The 17,821-nt window shown below is 38.3% G+C and overlaps 1 long non-coding RNA gene across 1 annotated transcript; it reads left to right on the top strand.

Moving 5' to 3' along the window:
* The first annotated feature begins 312 nt into the window (after positions 1-312).
* LOC122802065 lies at positions 313-17,231 on the top strand. Its single transcript, XR_006364869.1, has 2 exons — positions 313-351; positions 16,986-17,231. It is a non-coding gene; the product is annotated as an uncharacterized LOC122802065 (long non-coding RNA).
* Positions 17,232-17,821: the final 590 nt, after the last annotated feature.

The raw sequence follows: 17,821 nt of genomic DNA, 5'->3' as shown, positions 1-17,821 counted from the left end.
ATCTTTGAGTCGTCCTTCTGCTGCCTGATCTCCCAGAGAGGAAGGGCTATCTGCATTGCAGAAGGCAGGTCGGTATGCATAAGGGATGGAGGTGCAGAAGGAATCGGGAGCTAATCATCATCAGAAACATCTGGTTCAGTTATCTTTACATTTTCAAACTGTTTTAAAGATAAAGTCCCCAAGTATCTTGTTGAGTATCAGCTGCGCATTTATGTGTTAACTGTTCTCTTACCTGCTTTCAGCTGTGTTTTTAATTTTGCTAAAGAAGTTTTAAACTTCTAACTACAAATTCCTTTTCCTTATTTTTAGATTCTGCTTGCCAGTCATTAAAAGCTGACCAACAACAGGCAGGTACTTTGTTTCCTTTTTGTTTAACTTTCTTTTTAAGATTTTTTAAAAAAATAGCCTTAGTAAAAGTTCCACCTTCAGGGAACCGGAGTGCATTTTTTGTGAGCTTGCACCATTTTATCAAATAATTACAATTGGCTCTCATATATTTATGAAACAAGTTTAGCTGGAGTGCCAGGCTCTGGCTCTTTTAATTCCAAACATCTGCATCCATTGTAAATGTAATACGATAGAAAAATTACCCACTCTCATACAGAAGTCCCCACTCTCCTACAATAAGATGATAAAACCTGTGGTCATACATTAAAGCCCTCTGTCATGCCATAAAAGGATCCAAGGAAGCCTGTTCTAATAGAAAAAAAACCCAACTTAAATGCAATAAATACTATACTGATGGAGAAATTGTGTAAGAAAAGCTTACCTTTAGGGCCTTCAAACTGATGAAGATGAAAAGAATGCAACTGTGAGATGACATACTAGAAATATACCAGACAGAAAATCCTGTCAAAATGGGCCCAAAAAGTAATTTCTGCTGCAGCAACTTGCAGACGTCTCTAAACCTGAGACTTCACTGCATCAAGTTACAGGACACCATTTTAGGCTGTTAATAAATTATTTCTTTCTGTTAACACCAATGAGACTTTTTTTTGATATGGCTGTTTTATTTAAATATTCAGACTGCACTGTGCATTATGTATGCTTAAGCCATAAAGTTCATAGATGGTGACCTAATATTTTAAATGAGTTGTGTAACAAATCTTTTGAAAATATTAATAAAATGTCTTGCTTCTTTGGTTTGAATGTCCGGCATTAAGCAAACAAAAAACTGTGCAATTATTTTACTTAAACACGTTTTTTTGCATTGCTGGCTAGAGCATGGGATTTTGAAACATGATCCTAGCTCAAATATTTACTATTAAAGTTAGATCCTCCATAATTATGTTTCCTTCAGACTTGTTTTATTGCATGCTTTAAAGTGGGTAAGCACGTTCAGATCTTTAAAGTGCTGTGCTGGCAGGTGTTTTATACAGTTGTTACACAGAGATTTGCACAGGTTTTTGATGTTGATATCCGGCTGATGGGAACAATGTAAAACAAGGAAGCTAAACATTCAAACATGCACACATGTATAGACATACACACTCGCACTCCACCCAGCTACATAAAAAGTTATTCCTTCATGAAGAAAGAATATTTGTAGCATATGTTGTTACATATTTCACTGTACTTTGCATTAATTATTTCCTTTTCATAGAAGCTAGGTACTCAAAGCTACTTCTAGCTGAACGAGCTGAAGACTGTACATCCAATTTGAAGATTTTGTATGTTGCTAATGGCATCTCATGCAGAGTTCCAGTTCTGCTTTTTAGCTTCTCTTTTCCTGTTTTCCTTTGAGAGCTGCTATTCAGAAGAGAAAAAAAATACAGAAGTTTTTTATTTCTTTTTGTCCAAATAAAATTGGAGTTTATATATGAAGCCCTCAGTTTACAGTGATAGAGAAAAGGGTTTTAATTAGAGATTTAAGAGGTTAGAAGAAATGTGAAACAGATTATTTCTGTTACATTCCTGTGGATGTATGAGTCTCATAACAGTCATTGCTGGAGCAGTTGTTATTAAATGTTTGTTCCAAAGCAGTTGGTCTGTACTAGTCTTCCCCCATAGGGCATCATGTAGAGTCTGTGCTGCTACCCACAGCTCCATTCATTTGTGAGTTTGCATGGAAACAACATGCTTTTCAGAAGTAGGATGAACCCACAGAGACGCATAAGGAAAATATGTAAACTCCAAACAAGCATTGGCCTTAGTTCAGGATCAATTCTTGTGCATGGGCAGTGAAGACCTTAACCATTATGCGAGTTGGTTGCAAGGGAAAGACAGAAAGATTAAAGAAGACAGTCTGACACCCTTCATAAGGGATGCCAGCAATAACCTGCTCACCAGTCCACAAGACATCAAAAGCAGATGGAAAGAGTACTTCCAGCAGCTTCTAATGGAAGAAAACCTCACAGAAGCTGCACTGCTCCAGGCACACCCTACGATGAGAAAAGAACAGAAGAAGTAAGAATAGCACTAAGGAAAATGAAGTCAGGGAAAGCAGCAGGCTCAGATGAGGTCAGAGCAGATATAATAAATATGCTGGGTAAGGCAGAGGAGAAATGGCTCCTGATGGTACTCCTAGTAGTGTGAGAGAAAGGCGTATCCCAGATGAATGGAGAATAAACATACTCGTGCCAGTGTAAAAGAACAAAATGGACATCCTCAGCTGTGGGCAGTACAAAGATATCAAACTCCTGTCACATTGTATGAAAGGGGTCCCTATTAAATTGCCGAACGTTTCAAAGTTTGAATGTCATATGGTCAACATCATATGATCGAACTTTGAAAAGTTTGAAGGTGAAAGGCAACCGCTCCATACACGCAGAATGGGAAAATTTCCCTTTTCTGCACTGAAGTGCAGTCTTGAAGTTGGTATATTTAAGTAGGGGGGTGGGGGGTGCAAGGGGACTTAAGTTTTTTTTTTTTTTTACTTTTTTATTATATACTCGAGGTTTCAAGTTTTGCTCATATGTTGTCGAACATTTGAGGTTCGAAATTTTGAAGCTTCGAATATATAATATAGACCCGTATGAAAGTTCTGGAGAGGGTGATTGATAAACGGATACACTGAGTAGTAGAAAGTAAAATGGGAGATGAGCAGTTTAGATTCAGATGAGGATGCAGTACAACTGACCTGATGTTTGCAGTGAGACAGATAGTTGAGAAGAAGCTGGAGATGAGGAAAGAGTCCAACTGGACATTCCTAGACTTGGAGAAAGCATATGGCAAGGTCCCAAGAAAGCTGATATAGGTAGTACTGCAGTGGTTCAAAGTCCCAGAAACATTGTTAGAATTACTGCAGGCTATATCCAAGGACCCAATGACTGAAGTATAAACAGTATTTGGTCTTGCAGAGGGTTTCCCAGTGAATGTTGGTGTGCACCAGGGTTCAGCTCTGAGCCCACTGCTGTTCATACTGGTGATAGACTACATTAGCAAATGATAGACTACATTAGCAAACAGGTCGTAGGGGAGAAATCAAGAAAGTTGCTGTTAGCAGATGATGTGGCATTACATGCAGACTCTGATCAAGAACTTCAGCAAAGGATAGGGGAATGGAATGTAAAACTAAAGGCAAATGCAGTCACACTAAGTAAAGATAAGGCAGCAGTAATGACAGCAAATTGTGGAACTCAGAAGAAGCTGAGAATCATACCTCTCAACCTATTAGAGCAAGAAATCTGGACAAAGCCATAAATAATGGATTGACAAATGCCTGAAAATAGGGATACTTTTTAAATATTGTTCTTACAGACTTAGAAAGTTGATAGAATAACATGTTTTGCATTGGCATGAATTTTATGAAGGGTTTGAAGTTTGAAACTCAAATGTCTGTCATTATTTTCTGACTTTAATCCTCATTGGCTTACCAATGATTTGCCAGAAAACCACATTTTTTTGAGAAACAGACCAAAATATGAGACAAAAATCTGGGCATTCTGTGAAAATCTGTACAGTTGACAGGTATGCTGAGAACTGAAGTAGAAGGGAAGGTATTGGAGCAGGTTAATAGCTTCAAGTATTTGGGAGGGGTGGTTGAGGATAAGGAAAGTCTGAATGAAGAGGTCAAAGCTAGAAACAGAGGGGCTGCAGCCAAATGGCATAGAGTGTCTGGTGTTGTGTATGACAGAAGAATGCCAAAAAAACAAACAAACTGAAAAGTAAGGTGCACAAACCAGTGGTGCGACCAGTATTACTGTGTGGTACAGAATCCTGGGCAGTAAAGGCAGAGCATAAGAGGAAGCTAGAAGTGATGGAAATTAAGTGCCTGAGATGGGTGGTAGGATGCACACTGTCGGACTGATGAAATGAGGACATGAGCAGAAGCCGAAGTAGCTGAATTTGCAGAAAAGCTAAAAGAGAACAGATTATGGTGGTCTTGGCACATGTGCAGAAAAGCAGCAGACAATTTGGTGAAGAAGATTTGGGACAGACAGGAAGAAGTTAAGAGGAAATGAGGGCATCCAGCAAAGAGATGGATGGTTTGTGTGAGAGAGGATCTGCAACATTCAGGCATGAGTGTCGAAGAAGGCAGGCACGTAGCTTTGAATCATGAGAGATGGCAACAGTTAACACAACACCCCAAACCTGTGTAGAAAAGGGAGAAAGGAGGTTGGTGGTGATGATGATGACCTCTTAAATGGAGTACTTCCCTAGCAACCTTTAAAACCGGTCTTGATGACTGGATGGATGATCACAAATTTACATCAGGAAAATGTGGAGAAGATATACTTAGCGGAGGCACTGAGAATTTTCCACCAATGCTGATTGATGTGGGTGAAAGCTTCTTAATGGTCTGTTTTGGTGGTAAACTTAGTAAGAACCTATGATATGAACTGTTCAATGTATACATTTTCATATGGCCATACAAGTATAGCTCCTGCATGTGATCAATTAAGGGCAATCTAAACACATTAATCAATGAACAAGCACAACGAATAAAGGTGTCAGAGACTAAAGGCTTAAGAAATTAAAACTAGAAAAATGAGATTAATGAAGCTTAAACTTGAGGTCACTGATGCATAGTGTCACAAAAGGAAATATTGCCAGCCCAGCTATCTGGAATTTTGCAAATAATTCTGTCATTTGTAAATATTGATATGATTTATACAAAACTGTATGTTATGTACTGAGTTAACTGTAACCACAGCATGCTCTGCTGGCTTAGAATAGAAATGTATATACACTATTGTAATTGTGTAACTGTGTATGTTTTAACAGTAGAAACTGGGACATAAAAGGTTAACTTGCAAAACTTCAAGAAAATAAGTTGAAACTAAATTATTTTATGATTGTGCTATAAAAGTTATCTCTCAGTTTCAGTGTAGCAGACAATGTCTAGAGCTAGACTTTTTTGTATTGTCTTGGAAGAGAAGTAATTACTAGGTTTGTGAAGTGTTTTATTTTATGACATTCAGGATCTGGAAACATCTGAGAGATATGTATTTTTCATACAGAGATGCTAAAAATGCTTGTACTTTCTGACAATGGGGTAGCTTGGGAACTAAAGTCAGGTGATAAAAAGTGATGTTATCCAAGTTAACCCAGCAGTAATAATTGATATTAATTTAAGAACTGTCTCAGAAAAATTCTGGGCATTTTGCATTTTGTCTTTGACCTGGAAACATCCACTCATCACTACCTTTTGCACTTCTGCCTACTTGTTGTTCTGTAAGTAAGTCTAGGGTACAGTCTAGGGTACAGTCATTTCTTTTGGATATAGTTAGGAAAATAGTAAATATTAGTTTAGATGTTTCTGTATTTATTTGAGACTGTCCTGCAATGTTTTAAATATTTCCTGTGGTTTTAAACTCTGAAGTTACTGTGTTGATTGATTTATTGAATATTTTTTTGTTTTTTTTATTATTAAATATATTTAAACCTGTCTTTGTGGCTGCTATTTGTGAGATATATTTAAACTCTGAGTAGTTGCATATGTATTTGATGACATTGTACAGGCCACTCCTAAATAGCCTTGCTCTTGATCAGACTACCATTTGGATTAATAATAACATTGCACAGTAGGATTGGACACCCTTTGTTAATGGCTTTAAGTAGCTGATAAGTAGTGGCTGGTGCAGCTGGAACTACCCTGTAATCTGGGCAGGAGGGGGCATAGCTAGTAAACCTGTGACATCCTTCCCCAGGTGTGTGTGTGTGTGTGTGTGTGTGTGTGTGTGTGTGTGTTTGTATATAAATCAAATCTTAGTGTGTGTGTGTCAGCTTCTTGGGCAGGGACACGAAGTACTGGTTGGACAGAGAGGGTGCTGGAGGTCTTAGCTTGGCCACACAGCTGAGATCTCAACTCTATAGCTGTGCCAGTGAGGAGTCTTTTATTGGGGATCTGGAGAAAGAGGGAGAAACCAGCCCCAGACTGACTGTGATCTCTGTGTGCTGTTAAGGGAAATTGAACTTTACTGTGTGTGTGCTTGTCATCCTCCCAGTTTGTACGTCCTCTAGTTGTTGCCAGTGGTGAGGACTGAGGCTCCTTGATTACTGGGCTAGTGCAGGGGCTTCATATATAGAAAGCAAGAGGAGATAATGTTATACTTTGAAAATTTCTAAAATGAATAGGTTTATACACAGATACTTCCATGTTTGTCACTTTCTTTCTAAGACCATACTTGTTTCATTACTATGTTGCCTGTTCTTTTTATTGTCATTACTGACATGAGATCATCAATTTATTTTCTGATATTCTTTTAATTACTGAGTATCACCTTCTATCTCCTACTTAGCTACCTACTCTTCTACCTTCTTTCCCATTTCTGTCTTTATTCCTCTCCACATCCAGCAGTATTCTGAATTTATCCAAAGTGGCACCATCCATTCAAACCTAGTAGAAATAGCAAATATAGTAGCAGACTAGTTTAGTGTAAACTGTACCCTTGAAACAACTATTTTAAATCTAGAAATTCCCACATCTCTTGCACTTCCTAATATCTCAAAGGAACACATTCTGAAATTGCTCCCTTAAACCAAAAATACTACTTCCATGGGAACTGATAATTTACCTGGCTGTCTAAAAATAGCATCAAGTGTGGCCTTGCCTTGTGGAACTCCTCTTTAAATTGTTTAATGTGAGGTTAGCTGCAAGGTTTGTCTCTGAAGTATGGCAAACTGCAGCATTCATGCCCCTACACAAGGGTGGCCATACCACTGATCCGGGAAACTATAGACCCATTAGTCTGACTAGTTTGATTTGCAAAGAAATGGAACACATCCTATCGGACAATAAATAGAAAATAAAATTGCCAAAGATTCCAAAGACAACCACAAGGCATTCTATAGTTATGTCAAGAATCTAAATGGCAATTCTCAGGTCTGCTCTGAGCTACAACAGAATGGTATTAAATATACTGATCCCAAGGATCTTGCCAATATCCTGGCAGATCTATTTAGTGCCAACTTCACCCCCCTCTCACCCCCTAAAGGGCCCATCTCAGTACCAAATGATTGCTGAATTCTGGTAATCACAGCCAAACGGGTAGAAACTGCACTCTCCAAAGCTAAGAATACAGCATCCATGGGACCAGATGACATCCCGGGCTGTGTACTACATGAACTACAAAATGAACTGGCACCTCATCTAACTATCATGTTTAATCATAGCCTCACCTCAGGCTTCATGCCCACTGAGTGGCGCACAGCTACAGTTATCCCACTCCACTAGGGGGATCCACCTTGGATCCCGGGAACTACTGTCCCATCAGTCTGACGAACCTGATCTGTAAGGGCATGAAACGCATTATCATGGAGCTTCTAAACAAAGACATTGGCAACCTTCAAGCACTGGCCCCACCCAGTTTGGGTTTGTGAAGGGCCGATCCTGTCTCCTGAGCCTGACTGACTTCTTCGAATCAGTCTCCTGAGCTGTGGATGAGGGTAAGACAGTCCACACAGCCCCTCTGAACCTTGCCAAGGCCTTTGACACCATCCTCCACTCTGGAATCACAGATAAACTTAATAAGCTGGGCATAAATCCCTACATCACTCGATGGATTGCCAACTGGCTTACTGACAGAACCCAGACTGTAAAAGTAACAGACTCCAAATCCAGGTCTAGACAAGTGACAAGTGGAGTACCTCAGGGTTCAGTCCTGGGACCGCTCTTGATTGGCATCTACTTCTCTGAAGTACAGGCCAGCACTAAGGGACTCTGGCTAACAAAGTTTGCAGATGACTGCAAACTGGGGGCCATTATTGAATCCCCAAATGATGTGGATATTCTACAAAAGGGCCTTAAAGAAACAGATGCTTGGTGCCAGAAGCATGGGCTCAAGCTTAATGCCAAGAAATGTATAGTTATCCTCTTTGGGAAAAAAACATGTACCCATGAATTATCACATAGGTGGCATTACAATAAACATCGAAAGTGTGATGAGAGACTTAGAGACACAGGTGGACAGTGGTCTCACCTTTGATAACCATATCGCCACAACAGTCAGGAAATCCTTCTTTGGTACACCTCATCACTAAGAGTTTCTCATCCAGAAAAAAGGTCATTGTCCCACTGTACTCATCCCTCATTAGACCCATTATAGAGTATAATGCCCCATTTGGCATATACCTCACAAGACATCTGCAACAGCTGGAAAGGCCGCAGAAATACCTCACTAAAAGAATCACAGACCTAAACTAGATGCCATATGCTGACCGTCTAAAAAAAACTCCAGCTATACTCTGTGGCATATCGTCTACTCTGAGGTGATCTCTCCTTAACATACAAGGCCATGTCAAACCCTGAGCTGTTGGACATGCTCCACTTAAAGAAATCCCAATCCCTCAGAGCCACACACTCCAGGGATCTAAACCTTGTCCTCACAATGAACAAAACATGCTGGAGGGATAGGTTCCTGACCCAGAGACTCCCCATACTCTGGAATAGACTGCCCATACATGTCAAGCAGAGTGCCTCCTTGGCCCTCTTCAAAAGGAACCTTGACGATTGGATGGGAGATGGGAAATTCACTCCGAGGTTCATGTCAGTTGCCCTGCTAGACATGGGTCCAGGGAAGTAAATATTGTGGGAAGAAATGTCCAGGGAATTGTTATGGCTATGCTTGTATAGGCCCTTGGGCCAATAGCCTAGTACCAACCTATGAACCTATTCATCTATTTTCTGATATCTGCTATATCAAACTCAGGGTAATGGGGAGTCAGAGTTACCTTAACACTCAGTAGCATAAAGCAAATAAAAGTATCCTGAATAGGATGTCAGTTTATTGCAGGCTTGATCAAATTATTGTATACAATGTTTACAATTCAAGAGATATACATTTTGTCATCTGTAATTTGTAATTTGGTTTGTTTTTGATTTGACTTGTTATATTTTTGATGAACGTGTTTTTGTTTACTTTTGTCAGAGGTTATGATCAGGTTATCAGTGGATCATTTAACCTTCCAGGGGAACAAATAAATAAAAATTATCTGTCATGATGATGAAAAGTTTATAGCATTCTTGCAGTAGTAAACTTTGAAAGGTTGGGGCATCTGGCTCAATCTTATTTCTTTGTCAAGTGCTATTAACATAAAAGAGTTTCACATTCTCTAGTAAGGGGCCATTTTTAGTTCTTTCTTTGTCTTAGCCAGTATAAGTACTCTAGGGGCCACACATTTTGTTACTATATTTACATATTTTTCATCAAATTAATTTACACTGTCTCTCCTTTTACACTTTGAGATTGATATCTGGACAGGTAATCTGCAATATTGTCATTTCCTTTAAATACATTATCAATATGTGGAAGTAATCTGCCTATCCTTTTACTTTTTGTAGCTACCTCTTCTTAGGATACAGATACGGCCTACTCTTATCACTGTTGTGAACTAATTAACAAAGAACCTTTGTCTCAAAAGACGTAGATTTTTGTCCAGGCAGTGTTTTTTAGCATGTACAGGGATGTGATTGTTCTATTGCCAGTGTAAAGCCAACAAAAACAAGTGGTCACCTTCATGACCTGCCACATAGTACCTGTGCTGACTTGGGAGAAAACATTAATAAGCTTATACTGCACCATGCTCAGGGTTACAGAAATGCACCTGATGATGTAGGGAAGGTCACAGCACACCAGCAGACCAAGGGCACAGTACACATTCAATAAGTCCATTTACATGTGCAGATGGGGGGTATACTTTGAAAGTATACTGCCATCAAGGTGAGGTGGACTACTGTAGAAATGTCTGCTGCCTATGTAGACAGGGAATGGATAGTCTGCCCTCACATCCAGGACTGCAGTTATGTGATGCTCCCTTACCATTTCTAACATCTTTCATGCTGTCATCTGCTACATTTTGAGATTTACTTGCCTTCATCCATAAAAATACCTCTGTTATTTTCAGCTGCTTTTCCTTTGCAGAGCATGGCATTTATCCTGGTTTGTGGAATTGTCATGCTCTGTGTAGAGATCACCTACACTGCAGTTAGTTATGTTGATCACAGCTACATCCATTTGGAAGCGTACCAATATCAGACAATGGTTCTATAGAAAATTAGCTATACATTTTTGTGATAGCAAGTTCTACTGTGCAGCTCAACCTGATTACAAATGACTTCATTTTCTGTGGTTATTGATGCACCAGAATATGTAAGCATGACTGTTTTTATGTTTCTGATTTATTCTTTTTGCATCTATGTATATGGTGTTTGCAATGTATTGTCTATTTCTATTATCATACTTTGACTTTTCTGTCACACTATCTTTTTATTTTGAAAGTAATGCTCATTGGTATTCTGACTATTTAATTCTGGTGTTGTTTTGAAGTGTTTTCCCTGTTTTGGTGTTATCTACCAAATCTTGTGAAGTAATTTGACTTTTTGCAGTTCATACATGTTCTACCCTACCTCTATATGGATGCTTACCATCATAATTTCTGCAAACTAATTCTGTATTCAATTGTATGCTCTTAGTCAATATTTACTATTTCTGCATTTACTTTGCCACTATATCTGTCTTTTTTAACACTTACTGTTTTATACAGTGTTGCTTGTCTTACCTTTGCCCTTCACTAACTGTGTTCTAATGCTAATAAAAAAATAAACAAGTCCAGTGGACAAAGGATAGGTGTATCAAGGCGAATCCAAGTGACAAGAAAATATACACCATCCAAGCAAGGCTTTAAAGATAAAACGTTTAATAAATGTAAGCGCTTTCATGCTGTTACTGTGTACTTCTTCACACATGATCAAACACAAAATACCATTCCTTGTATATCTTTAGCAATCCAACACAAATTAAACAATTAAAATCAGTGTTGTAATTTATGAGTTCTCAACAATGGTTTTAAAGGTACATTGGCATTTAAACCAGGGACCCTATATGTCTGTAATGTGGTTATCCATCTAACTTCAGCTATTTCTACCTTATTCACCATATCACCACCCCTAGGACTCTTGTCCACAACCAGTAATACTAAAAAGCTAAAACCATGGTCATTAAAATCAACAACATGTCTGTCATATGTCAGATTATATCTACATAGACAGTGACTATTCTTATGATAAGGTACATTTCATATGTTCTCTTCTAGATTTAGTATTAGAAAATAATGGATTTATGTTTGATGGGTCAGTTTATCTTCAAAAGAGTAGCATAGCCATGGGCACTTCTTGTGCCCGTAGCTACGCCAATCTTGTCACGGCCTATTGGGAAAGACCAGTTTGTTTTAAGCTCTCATAAGTTTTTGACTTATTTAAAAATGTTTAAGATATTTGTGGATGACATTTTTTTTATTATGGGAGGGACCTGTTGAGTTAATTGAACAATTTGTACAATATTTAAAGAGTACAACTGATTTTTTGACGTTTAGTCAGAAAGTATATTTTGATACTATACACTTTTTAGTTGTTCAATTAATTAAAATGGATGGGATTATTGAGACAAGGTTATATAGAAAAGATTGTTGGCAAAACAGTCTTTTGCATCATACAAGTATACCTAAGAGTCGAACATTAAGATTATCTAAGTTACATACGGAAGATGGAGTCTTTAATGATGCTTTCTTTGATATGGTAGATGTTTTTTGTTGAAAGGGTGTACTCTAGATGTGAATTGGATTGTCAACAATGCCAGGGAAGCTCGGAAGTGTACGGCAAGACCATATTTTTCAGATAAAACCCATAGAGTCAAACGTAGTAGATGCAGAGATGACAGAACTGGAGTGGTTTTAACCTATACAAATGATATAGGGAAGATTTGTGATATTATGCATACGAATTGGCCTGTTTTGCTATCGGATGACAAAATTAGTCAGGTGGTAGGTCCTCATCCTAGTTTTTGTTTTAAGAATAGTTCTTCTCTTAATTGTCAACTTTGTTATGGACCTAAGAAGAATAAGTCTTCTGATTTTGATGAGGTAAAAGGTACGTTTCCATGTGGATCCTGTACAGCTTGTAATTATATATCTGGTGTGAAGACCTTTGTTCATTCTTGTAATGGATGTAAGTTTACATCTAGGTTTCATGCAGACTGTATTAGTAGTGATTTAGTTTATTTGGCCCTTTGTGATTCTTGTACGTGCTTTTATGTAGGGAAAACCAATCTTAAACTCAAGGAGTGCATTTTGGAACATGGTACATATATTAGGAATAAAGACCTTGGTAGTACTTTGTACAGACATGTTGTTCATAGGTAGGTACTAGGCTGTGAGCCCTAGGGCCTGTGTAAGCCTAGCCAACAATATTCCCTGGCTTTCACCACCCATGGATGCTATTTACCTGCGCCACTGTCTTGCAGGGCCACTGAAGTGATTCCTGGGGTAAATTTCCTATTACCATCCACTCATCAAGATTTTTCTTGAAGAGTGCTAGTGACGAACTCTGCTTGACATAGATAGGTAGCTTATTTGAGTTCCTATCAGATGACCAAAGATGCATTTTGTCGAATGCGTCTTGGTTGAGCTTGAAATGTCAAAAAGGCCAAATGACGAAGCGGCATATAAGCAAATTCTTTACCTGGGAAAGAAGTCGCTTGGCTGCTTCTGTCACTTTGTCATTTTTAGCACTATAGTGCGATCTCAGAGTTGGTATATTTAAGTAGGGGTGTGTGGGGGGGTACAGTCCCCCACATCGCCACTTTATGCAGTGTTTTAATGTCTTTTTTTAGAAACAGCAATTGTTTTTTTCCTGCGAAAAAAATCGCTGTTCTGGCCATTCAGTGTCTTGTGAATTTGAAATTTTGAGTTCGATAAAACAGCGTTCGATCATTTGATTGTTCGTTGTTATAATATAGACCTGCTTGTTCCAGAGTATGGGAAGTCCCTGGGACAGGAATCTTTCCCTTCAGCATGTTCTGTTAATTGAGGTTTAGGTCTTTAGAGCATGTGGCTCTGAGAGGGATTGGGATTTCTTTAGGTGTAGCATGTCCAGCAGCTCAGGGTTTGACATAGCTTTGTATGTTAGGCAGAGATCACCTTGGAGTAGGTGATATGCTATGGAGTAAAGCCGGAGTTTACTTGGCTGGTGTATATTTTCTTCTCATTTGTTCTCTAATGCTTTTGCTTACTCTTCTGAAATTTCTAATGACCTTCCACAGTCATATGCATCTTTCAGTTTGATAACTGTGTCAGATTATCCCTCAAATTTGTCCTTTCTTAACAGTTCTGAATAATCTGTGGTTTGTTTTTTGAATCAATATCTGTGAACTACAGTTCTTGCCATTGAGCTTTTGCAGTAACTGCTATTTAATGATTTCTTTCTTTCTTGTATGGTCTTTCTAAATTTAAACAGTATATATGATGTGCTTGTTTGTTGGCTGGAAATAAATTGTCAATCATTTTGTTGTTTTGCACACATCCTCATTTACTGACAGTCATGCATATGTTATACAATGACTGGCCAGTAACATTCAAAAATGTGCACACTCATTGGTCAAACAATAGCATGCCCATTGTAAAACAGAGCATATCATTAATACATCAATTAATATATGCCATGGGGCTTTCCAGTTTACTTAATTAAAAAAAAATTAAATAAACTTTGAAATCCAAACAAGTACGAGAGGAAGCAAGACAGAGAAAATACAAGGAAAATCAGGTACGTTATGCAAAACTAAAGAAACGTACCTGATTTTCCTTGTATTTTCTCTGCCCTGTCTCTCTTGTACATCTGAACAGTTCTGGATTTATTTATTTTTTTTAATTAAAAAAACAAACAAAAGGTAAAGTCAGTACCCCTCCTCCTAACATCCCTCACTCCTCTGAAAATATTGCTACCTCATTCAACACACACTTCACCCAAACCATACTATCACTAGCTAAACAACACAACCCCCCTCCCCTCCAACCCACACCTTCAACTAGTAATCTCCCCACTGCCTTTTCTTTTTCTCCTGTACCTATCTCCAACATAAAAAAGTCTCTTAACTAAACTTAAACCCACCAAATTAGCAGCAGACAGCCTCCCAAGTGAATACCTACAAATCACAGCTGATGCTCTGGCCTACCCAGTATCCATCTTGATTAACCAATCTCTGTCAGAAAGTTACGTTCCCACACTGTGGAAAGTATCACATATAATTCCCCTCCACAAAGGCGGACCCTCCACAGAACTAACCACCCATAGCTATTCTCTTTCCACACTCCAAAATACTAGAGAGATGCATACACTCTCGGGTCTCAGACTACCTCCTTACTAACAACCTCCTTTCCAGTACTCAGCATGGTTTCCGACCAAACCATAGCACCACCACCACTGCCTTACTCTCCTTTACTAACACTATCCTTCAGCATAAAAACAATGGCTATCTCTCCTCTGCTACTTTCCTAGACCTATCTAAAGCATTTGACATGGTCCCACACAAACAACTTATCTCTGTCCTCAATAACCTATCCTTCTCACAATCGATCACCAACTGGTTTCAGAGTTACCTGTCTGACCGCCAACAATCTGTTGTATGGCAGAATGACATATCTCCCCAACTACCTGTCTCCATAGGGGTTCCCCAAGGATCCATCCTTGGACCCCTACTGTTCTCCGTTTACACCAATAATCTAGCCTCTGCCACCAAACATGGCACACTTAGTCCTTACCAAAACTGCAAAAAGTCACACAGGAAGCCTTTTCCTCTGTTGAAACATGGTTATCCGATGCCCGATTAATACTCAACCCAAACAAAACTAAACTACTCATCTTCCAACCCACCAAACATACTCAAAACAACTCTCACTTTAACATCATGGCAAAAGACAACACCACTATATACCCAACTGAACACACCAAATTGCTAGGAGTGGAAATAGACAATAAACTAAAATTTGACATTCACATATCCATGACTATAAAAAAGTCCACAAAAAACTAGGAGCGTTATACAGAAATAAGCAATTTCTCACCAAAGCAGCAAAGATTTCAATAGCAAATTCCCACCTCATCTCCACCCTACTTTGTGCCTCTCCAATATATACCAACCTAAGGCAATGTGATCTAAACAAGCTAGAGACCAATCGTCAAATTCGCCACAGGGGCATCCTACCGTAGTCACCACTGTCTCTCACTTGCTGAACTGGGCTGGCTTGAACTCCCTCACTTCCTTCAGTGGTATCAGCTCTCACTCGCCCACAAACTAGTAAACCATCCACTAAATGTCCCATCCCTCCAGAATCTACTCCAACCCTATCGCACCACCAGACCACTAAGATCCAGCAGCAAAAATCACTTGCAGATCACTAAAGCCAATAACTCTGCTGGTGAAGCACTATTCTCTTGCACCATAGCCAAATTATGGAACTCACTCCCACCCACTTCAAAACTTTACTAAAAGTGCAACTAAAAACATGCTGACTATGCCCTTGCAACTTCCACTCTAATATCATCCACCCCATCCAACCACTACCTTTCTTTCCACTCCACTAACTACTTTGATTATAGCAAGCTCAGATGCTCATAAGCCAGTACTTATTATACAGCACAAACTTCTTCTTGTAATATTTGTTAATGTCTGGTATGCACTTCACAGATAAATATTCTAGTTGTCTACTGATGTACTATATTCTTCATCTGTAAATATGTTGTAAGTAATTGCTATGTAAATTGTTAATCACTATGTAATCCAATGTAAATACTGTCTGTTTATTTTAACTGTGGATCTTTTCTCCCCGGGCCTCCGCTGAAAATGGACCTACGTCCAGTCGGACACTCCTGGTCAACAAATTTAAATAAATAAAATAAATAAATAAAAAACAAACAAAAAAAATAACATTGGACATCTTCCTTTCTCCGTTGATTCCTTTCCAAAGTACTGATGTACTGTGTAAGTGTGGGAATGTAAGTCCCATAAACATGCGCAGTACATCAAGAAAGGCTCATGATACAGGGAAAAAAATGTAAGAGCACCACGATGCTGTTATACAAAGACATTATTTAAGAAAAGTAAGTAACTTTTTTTCTTAAATAATGTTATTGTATAATAAGAATAACCCATGGTTGGGTGTGAGTAATACTGGGATTTACCCATTGTTCCCCTTTGTGAACAAACCACACCAACCGTGGGTAAGTCCAGCATTGCCCACACCCAGCCATGGGTTATTGCTATATTACACGCCTTAATGCAAGCCACAGGGAGAAAGAGAAATATCATTCTTTTGTCTTCAGTAACATTAAATGCTGAGACATAATTTCTAAATTCTGACAGCCAGGAGATCTACTGTGGACTCGAGCAGTTGCAAAGTATGTATCAAAGTACTAAAGAGTAAGAATGCATTGTGACTTGCCCTTTGCACACTGTTAATCTGTGTCTAATGCTGTTTCTCTGAAATGCCACCTGTATTTCTTACTTTTTGTGGTTCAGTTTAGTAATTTTGATTAATTTTATTGTAGACAGTACAGGCTGGTTTCATTTTGCTTTTTATCTCTAATGCTTTTCTATTACAATTGTCTCCTATTGGGTAATTTGTTAGCAGCTAAGAATACATTTTTCTTTCACTTTGTGCTAATAATACAAAATAGCATCTTATTTAAAAACTGTATTTGACTAAAATGTATTTTAGTTGTTTACTTCTGTTTCTTATTTTCATGACTTGTACGTTTTCCTGTTTTTGACAAGGCTGGAAAAAAATATTGTCAAGATGACTCCTAAGTTCAAGGAAAAAAAAATACAAACTGGAATGCATCATGGAGAAGTTTACACCAAATTATCATAGAGCTGCCCTAACCTGGATCTGGATTATTATGATATTCAGTTGTTGTACTTGATGAAATTGTTACTTTCTTTATTAAATATTTGTACAGGCTGTTCAATTTGGTTATTTTATCGTCATTTAACTAATAAAAGTTTTAGTTATATATTTTGGCTATGTGGTAAGTGAAATATTTATTTATTTTTTTACACATTGAAACATTTAATAAAATAAATTTGTGCCTGACAACAATTTTAACTAGGATTACTTAAAGCAGGTTTATTGTAATCTTACCTTTGGTAATAAACATATAGCATGCAGTTTCTGTTTTTTAATATATTACAAATAGAGTAAATTATTGCAGCATTTTATGGCCCGTGTACATTTTCACCACACATTGCCTCAGACACTGGCAGTTCCAAATGACAGACACTGATTAAGAGACCATTACATATGAGACCTATGACCAGTTAGCATTCATTTAGCACTCCTAATTATGGTACATTTTAATCAGATCTGTCTGACTTTGAGTGGCCTAGAGCTGAATGTAATAAACTTCAGTAATTTAGTCCAGTCACATGTGACAAGGAACCAATCAAATAAGTTGCAAGAAAAGTCAATATAAGTAAACAGAGCATGAGACTTCAGTGGCACTAGCAGGCGAGCAACAGAGTGTATTAATCTTAGAATGTTTTCAGTGTGGTTGGTGATGTTTACACAAGTCAGTTATACTTCAAGCTGGCTAGTCAGTGCTCCTTTTTGA

This window comes from Protopterus annectens, chromosome 5.part0, assembly GCF_019279795.1.
Source record: "Protopterus annectens isolate FY-2018-M chromosome 5.part0, PAN1.0, whole genome shotgun sequence".
In the NCBI taxonomy this organism is placed as follows: domain Eukaryota; kingdom Metazoa; phylum Chordata; order Ceratodontiformes; family Protopteridae; genus Protopterus; species Protopterus annectens.
This window is presented reverse-complemented; position numbering and strand designations above follow the sequence as displayed.